The sequence below is a fragment of the Triticum aestivum genome, chromosome 4A (assembly GCF_018294505.1).
Source record: "Triticum aestivum cultivar Chinese Spring chromosome 4A, IWGSC CS RefSeq v2.1, whole genome shotgun sequence".
Taxonomy (NCBI): domain Eukaryota; kingdom Viridiplantae; phylum Streptophyta; class Magnoliopsida; order Poales; family Poaceae; genus Triticum; species Triticum aestivum.
In genome coordinates, this window is record NC_057803.1 from 660093058 (window position 1) to 660101138 (window position 8081).

Below are 8081 nucleotides of genomic sequence, written 5' to 3' on the forward strand. Positions count from 1 at the left end.
TATATATATATATATATATATATATATATATAAAATATGTGTGTGTGTGTGTGTTGGATATCTCATATGTGAAATAGTGACCTGAGATTAAGAAAAAACAAAAAAATAAAAAAATTGTTACTAATGACGCACTACCATGTGGTGCGCCATTAGTATAGCAGACACTAGTGACGCACTGTGGGCAAAACTAATGGCGCACTGCATGGTGCGCCATTAGTATACCAGATACTAATGGCGCACTAGTGGTGCGCCATTAGTAAAAAATACTAGTGGCGTGATACTAATGGCGCATCAGTAGTGCGTCATTAGTAGGCAAAACCGATGCGCCATTAGTAGGCCTTTTCCTAGTAGTGTATAGTCCTAGAAAGAGTGAGAACACATTAATATATTTACTCATACTTACACAGAAGAAAGTTCAATGTAAACGTATATTATCATTTGTATATGTAGTTGCTACCGGAGTCATAAAAAGAGTGGAATCAGTGTGAGCTGAGAGAATGGACCAAAACAAATTTATTATCTACCAAATGTCATCAAAGAAAAAATTAGTTGGTTTGAAACAAGGATGAAGAAAACAATTTTATTTCTTTTAGTAGCAATAATTTTCAAAAAAAATGCAAACTCATTGGCCACATACGCACGGTGCTTGGCTGGATGGAACTCTCCAAACAAATCTGCAAAATAAAACACACGAATCAAACTCAAAGATCATCACATAAACGTAATTCGCTTGTATGGTGACACTTTTGTTTTGAACCTCAGCTTCCGTGGCTATTAAAATTCATGATAAAATACTCATCAATATAATACTTGTTGGTAATTCACTAACATTACAAAAATTATAATTGCACAATCCACCAATTTAAGACGATGACCTGGACCACGTCTCTTGGAGGTCACACCTGTACGGTTGTACCTCTACTTGTTGCAACCTTAGATAAAGTGCACGTTGTTGATTTAGTTTGAAGGTTACCAGTGATGATCACATGCGGGACTGCACGATTATGTTGATATGGAGGATTTGGTCATTACGATCGGACCTAACACATGGAAAGGAGGCTCCTCCCGTAACGGCAACGTCGGACTATCTCCAAAGCTATATGAACTCCTTGAACCTGTGTTGCAGACTTTCCATGGAAGAAATTCTTAAAGGGAAGATGCCAATGATTCGGGATCCAACCGTCAAGGTCTCTATTCCTCGAACCCATCTTCACTGGTCGCGGCCGCTGACGGACCAGGCTGCTCTTTCGGTGGATGGGGCTTTCATGCAAGAGGACGGATCTGCAGCGGCGGGTATGATACTACGGCGTCATGATGGAAGTGTCATATTCGCGGCGTACAGGTGCATTTTCAATTGTAACGACGTGTTGGAAGCGGAACTACATGCAATAATGCAGGGTATGGCCTTGGCCTTGCAGCATTGTTCCCTGCCGATTGTTGTTCAGTCAAACTCATCCATGGCACTAGCTGCAATGACCGGGGACAGTTTATCCAGGTTTGTTTATGGGCATTTGGTAGCAGAGATTAGGCTTCATATGGAGGCTCGAGAGTTTGTTCCATCCAAAATCACGCGTGAGCAAAATAGGGTAGCACATCGGTTGGCATTGTATAGTCGTATAGAGTCTACTACTGTTGTATGGCTGGGGATGAGCCCACCTTGTATTGAGGAGTTGGTGCCTCTCGATTGTAACCCTATGCATATGGAATAAAACTCTCTTTCGTGCGCAAAAAAAACCAGTTTATGTAAAGAAATCACCAGTTGCTCTCGTGCATAACTGAATTCAGTCCCATGCATCAACCTTCCTTACCTCTCACATCCTATATATCTACGAATTATTAGGTCTCTTGGACACCTAGTACATAGCTAGAATTTAGGATATATTCACATGCATGACACAACACTACCAGAATCACAAGAACAAGTCATTTGCGACCATAACGCGGTCAGGCAAATAGAAAGGGGAAAAGAGCCCCAAAATTCTCCAAGGACCAACCTAGCTAACTTCACACATCAGGTAAGGGAAAAAACAACATCGACTAGTAGAAAAAGGGCCATGCGTGCCGGTTCCTGAGGGCTATTTGTCCCGGTTCCTGAACCGGGACTAAAGGGTCGTGACTAAATCCCTATACCTTTAGTCCCGGTTCTTTCAGGAACCGAGACAGATGGGGATCCACATGGCTGCTGCGGCTTGCCCAGGCAGGGGGGCCTTTTTGTCCCGGTTGGTGCCACCAACCGGGACCAAAAGGCTTCCACGCGTCAGCAGTTCAGGGGCTGGGTTTTTTGTTTTTTTTCTGAAGGGGGGGGGAGGGTTGGGGGTTTTGTAGGCTTAATTTAGGGGTTTCATATATTGTGCTAGCTAGCTAATAGAGAGGAGTGTCCTCTCTTATCTCCGTGTTTGGTTGATGCTACGTATAGAGAGGACTCGACATGCTAGCTAGCTAGTAAGCAAATGAAGGAAATCATTAAGTACAGAAGATCGTCATGAACATATACACAGAGAGAAGTGATCGACCTCTCCTTCTCCAATAGATAGGTAGAACAACAATATAAGATCTCTTACGCTCCCTAACATCTGAACTCAACTTCCATATGGTATTCTCTGTGTTTGTCAATGACGTCGTCAAGAAAGAATCCCGCCAATTCCTCTTGAATTGCTCGTATGCGATCTTGTGGTAGGAGTTCATCCCGCATCTGCCACATCTAATTTCAATAAGGGGGGCAATACATATATATGAATGAAACTGAACACAAATGATGGTAACAAAATAAAATTGTGAATATTATTGCTTACGCACTTCATATTGTTGTTTAGAGTAGCCCCGCTCACAGGTGGTGTGGTGGATGAACTCGCAAATGTAGTATCCACCCAAATCATTCCCGCGTTCCTGCCACAACCACTTTACAAGAAATAGAGGTCAATCAAACTGATAAGCAAGCATGCTAAATGGTATTGATGAAACTAGCTAGAATCAATGAGAGATGCGCGGAACTAGCTAGTAGCTAGTACTTACTTTCGGGTGGTCAAATCGCAGTTGCGCCGGCAGTTCCAGAGCTTGTGTGGTGAACTTTTTCCAAACCCTGCCAGACAAAGAAAACAATTACTTGATATTAGGAAATGAACAAAGTTGTCGATATGGTGCGATAATGATCGATTGAACTTACTTCTCGAGCATTTCAGTCATGGTCGCATACTCCTCTGGATCTTTTCATTTGGAGTCTATGACGGTTACTAGTCCCTGCTCAAGCTTAATCTCTAGCTGAATAAAGTGCAAGCTGCGCACACATGCATAACTCATCAATTACATTACTATAACCTCGAGTAATAAGGGAAACCGAATATGTACAAGACAGTAACACTCACTTGTATTCGTAAGGAAAGAGTATTGTAGCTTTGTTTTGATTTCGAAGTAACTATGCGAGCAAGTTGGTCTCGGTTTGTCTGGCCGAATGTTTAACACTCCATTCATCCATGAGATTTATGTTAATGAACCTAATATCACCTACTTGTCTTTTCTTCAATTCGGTGATCTTCAATCTGCATAATATAGTGAGGATAATTATATATACATGCAATAAAAGAGTTGAGCTATTACAGAGAAGTAGTACTTATAGACAGTAGCAAGTGATGATTGTTTTATCGAGGGACTTTTGATTGGAAAAATGGAAGAACTCCTCATATGAAACTAACAACACATCAATTCCAATGAGGTCGTGCTCCTCTTTAACTCTCAGCGACAAAGTATTTTTCCCAGACTTCCTGCAGATATCCATGTACCAATCATGGAATCTTCGCATCATCATTGTTAGGGAAGTACCAGGTCTGACGAGAGGCTTCCCGTGCTCGAATCTTAATGTGTCCACTCCATTGTTTCAAAAAAAATGCATCATCGTCGGTCATGTAATCTCTAGGATTGGTATCGGGCAACATCCCCAGAAGATTAGCGACGATATCACTAGACACATTGAGCGGGGGGCACGATTGCTTCGCTTGTTCGCCGAGCTGGGGAATTTTATTCCCTTTTCTTGGTTTTGTTAGCCTTTGCCGAGTTCTACTACTAGACGCCGGAGCAGCCGGAGCGGCTGCGGCTGTCTTCTTTCGTTGCTGAAGAGGCGGAGCAGCCGGAGGCGGACTGCTGTGACACGCCTGAGCAGCCGGAGCGACGGCGTCTGTGTTCCGCCGTCGCTTACGAGGCGGCGAAGGAGGAGGCAGGCTGCTCGGACGCGCCGGAGCAGGAGGCGGAGTGCCCTGATCACTTGCCGGAGGAGGAGGAGGAGGTAGAGGAGGAGGCGGAGGAGGCGGAGTGCCCATCTGACTAGCAGGAGCCGTGAAGTTCAGAAGCTTGATGTGCTCCTTCCGCCATAGACACGAAGTATGCATAGCAAGACCCAGCTGAGTCTCCCCATCACCTGTAGGGTGGTCAAGCTGGAACTCCTCAAATCCCTCCGTTATTTCGTCCACCATCACAACAGCATAGCCTTGTGGAATCGGACTGCAGTGAAAAGTTGCTCCGGGTGAAGGAGGGAACACAAAGCCGACAGTCGCCTTGACTTTGAGCTGAAGTCGTTGCGTCATAAGGTGGCACTAGTGTGAATCCGTGATAAAATCCACGGGGTAGCTAGGACCCGTCAAGTCAGGTTGCTGAACGAGCTTGGTGGGAGCCACGCTGATTCTCCACTGAGATGGCGGGGTAGCTTCTGGGGTAGCATCTTGGGCAGGATCTCACAGCTGCTGGTTCTCAACATCTCGTTCCTCTTGCTTTCTTACCCTTGCCTTAAGCTCCTGCAGTTCGCTCTGCTCCATTTTCCTCTTCCTCTCTTGGCATTTGTAACCGCCTGCGTCGGGAAACCCAGCCTTCGACGTAACGGAGTCTGGCGTGCCTCGAGTTCGTCCAGGGTGCTCAGGATTCTCGAGGGCCCTTGTGAGCTCGTCGTTCTCTCTGTCGGCAACGAACTTCCCTTCCCGCACTTCGTTGATTGCTTTCCGAAGCTTCATGATGGGTGTTGCACGTTGCTTGTCCATCCAGCAGCACTCACCTATTTCACGGTCCAATGTTCCACCAGCCCCGAAGAACCAAGTCCTACAACGGTCTGTCCAGTGCAATGTCTCGGGTTCGACCCCTTTAGCAATCAGGTCCTGCTCAGCCTTGTCCCACAACGGCCAGGCTTTGAGGTAGCCACCTGACCCCATGCGATGGTGGTGCTCCTTCTTTGCAACATTTATCTTGTTAGTCGCTGACATCTTCTTACTCCTCTCCGATGTCTTGTTGGCCACACATGTGGGCCAGTGATCTCTTATAATCTCAAATTGGTCGGTGAATTCTGGAGTCTTGTCTTGGTCGACATACGTTGTTTTCAACTCATTCTTCCTCCTCCTGAATAGATCTGCCATCTTCTTGAGAGCACAGGACTTGATCAATGGCTCTATAACTGGATTCTCCGGCTCCTCCTCTTCCGGTAGGGTGAAATTTACCTTCAATGTGTTTCAAAGATCTTCTTTCTGTCTATCTTTGACAAAAAAAACTTGAAGCTCGTCCTTCTTAGGCTCATTCCATAGCTCGATGCTGATCGGGATCATGTCCCTAATAAGAACCCCGCACTGAGCAGAAAATGCTTCCTTGCTCCGGAGGGGTTTAATCGGTTGGCCATCGTGCGCGATTTCTATGATCGTGAACCTTTCATCCGGGCGCAACTTTTTCTTCAGGCATCGTTTCTTTATTGAAGTATTGCTTGATCCGTAGGGCTATATAAAAGAAGAAATAAGAGTTAATATATACTAGCAAAAGTGTCCGTGCGTTGCAACCGGGAGAACCAACCCAAATTCAAGCTTGTCCCTAGCGAATCATCTGTGTTACCACTTGCCCTCTTCATCACCGTCGCCGATGGTGATCAACTGTTTACTTTCGCAAGCACTGTCAAAAGAGTTTGTGCATGACAATGGGCACAAATTAAATAAATATATGTGCTTCGAAATATGAAAAATCGGTAATATTCCTTGCATAGTTATTGCTCACCTAACCGAAGAGCCCACATCTTCATCTTTTGCTATAATTCTCTCTCGACCCAACAGTATTCCCTCCAACTACAAGCAATTAACCAAAGTGGTGGCATGGAGCATCCAACTGCTAGTACCTCTGCTCAAAAACCTTTTACAGCATAGCATTTCTTGTCCCTAGTATGCACCACATGAAGGTTCCATTGCCTTATCTCTGGCATGTTCTTTTTCAGTGTGACATGTACTTCAACATCATCTATAGTCTGTACAGAGATCACCATTACCCACATAAAAATCATAGAGCAACAGAAAATGCTACTTACTAAGTGTGGTTGCATAAAGTTACCCCTGATGCTAAACCTCATATTAGTGCATGTTACTGCTAATTATTATTTTATCACACCCTCATGCTGCCGTTGCTGTCAATCTAGGACACCTGGCCGCTCAAAGCCATGCTACATGACGGAGGAGGTAGACCGAGAGGACTTGATGTGGGTGTCGAGGCGGATCGGGGAGGCTGCCGCGTGGGACATGACACATCGCCAGCTTCGGCATGCTGCAACAAACATACATATTAAAGTATAAATATGCAACAAAACCAACATCACAAAAATGATAGGACAATATAATATTGCTGGAACAAAAGGTGTATCGATCATCAAATTTATTTGACCTACAAACCAACCTAGGAGAAGATCATCTATGTGAGAAAACCAAACATCAACTCAGCTAGTGGAAAACTGAGCATAACATTGTAAGCAAGAAAAGATAAATAAGTAAACAAAATAAGTTATCTCGGCAAGCAACCACTATGCGGCCCCTCTCATCACCACCATTCTGCTCATCTATTTTCTTGGCCCCTCTACCGTCTAAATAAAGTTGCAAGCTTTTCTGGAAACAAGAAAGCTTGGCATCTTTGCTTCTCAAGAAAAACCTTGAAACCCCTCACCATTGCATAGGTGCAGTTTACAATAAAGCTAACCTGGTTTTACCAAACAGGAAATAAAGCCACAATCAGTAGATAAGCTAACAATTAACAACTATAAACAGATCATTGACGCTTTTCAAGTTGAAGTAGTAGTTCACGCTGCAATATCTGGTGGGTTCAGAAATGATTTGAAGTTTTACATATGATCTACTTCAAATAATTCAAGAAGCCTGCTGGACCACGGTACGCCAAGACTTTGTGGATGTCTTCCAGCAGCTCTATGAGATGAGGGGCCGCGGCTTCAGCAAACTCAACCAAGCGCTGATCACCATGCTGCCGAAGCGCGCCGACGCGACCACACTGAATGACTACCGGCCTATAAGTCTTATTCACCTAGTGGCAAAGATCTTCGCCAAAGTGTTGTCCCTATGACTCACCCCGAAGCTGGACAGCCTTGTGAGTCGGAGCCAAAACGCGTTCATCGCTGGCAGGAGCCTCCACGACAACTTCATTCTAGTCAAGCAATCGGCCCGGCTTCTCCACCAGTTGGGTGCCCCGCGAGTCTTGCTCAAGCTTGACCTTGCGCGGGCCTTCGACTCCCTAGCCTGGCCCTTCCTCATGGAAACCCTGCGCCAATATGGCTTCGGAAATAGATTTATGGAGTGGATCGCCATCCTCCTATCTTCGGCAAGCACACGCATACTGATGAACGGTGAGCCAGGGCCTCCTATCTGGCACTGCAAGGGGCTCCGGCAGGGTGACCCTGTGTCACCACAACTATTTGTGCTCGCCGTTGACATCTTGGGCAGGCTCATCAAGCGCGCTATTGACATGGGAGTCATGGCACGGCTACACCCGAGGCGCTCCATTCCCACTATGTCGCTGTACGCGGACGATGTGGTGCTATTCTGCCACTGCTCGCCCAGCGACATCATTGCCGTGCGGGAGGTCCTGACGCTCTTCGGCCGCGCTTCCGGCCTAAGGGTGAACTATGCCAAGAGCTCTGCCTCGTTGCTGCACTGTGACACGGACGAGGCGACAGCAGCACTTGCGCACCTAGGCTACCCCATCGTCAACTTGCCGATCACCTACCTCGGGATCCCCCTCACGGTAGGCCGACCAACTGCTGCCCAACTGCAGCCCCTAGTTGATGGGATTGC

The 8081-nt window shown here is 45.9% G+C and overlaps 1 long non-coding RNA gene across 2 annotated transcripts in view; it reads right to left on the reverse strand.

The window, feature by feature from the left end:
* Nucleotides 1-5794: 5794 nt before the first annotated feature.
* The window catches only part of LOC123087930 (uncharacterized), a 6754-nt gene continuing 4467 nt past the window's right edge, over nucleotides 5795-8081 (reverse strand). Inside the window, exons 5-6 of one of the 2 annotated variants that reach the window (XR_006441600.1) lie at nucleotides 6013-6549; nucleotides 5795-5910 (exon numbers count right to left, since the gene is read on the reverse strand). This is a non-coding gene — a long non-coding RNA (uncharacterized lncRNA). The remainder of the gene's footprint in view (nucleotides 5911-6012; nucleotides 6550-8081) is intronic. The other variant, XR_006441599.1, reaches the window with a different exon arrangement.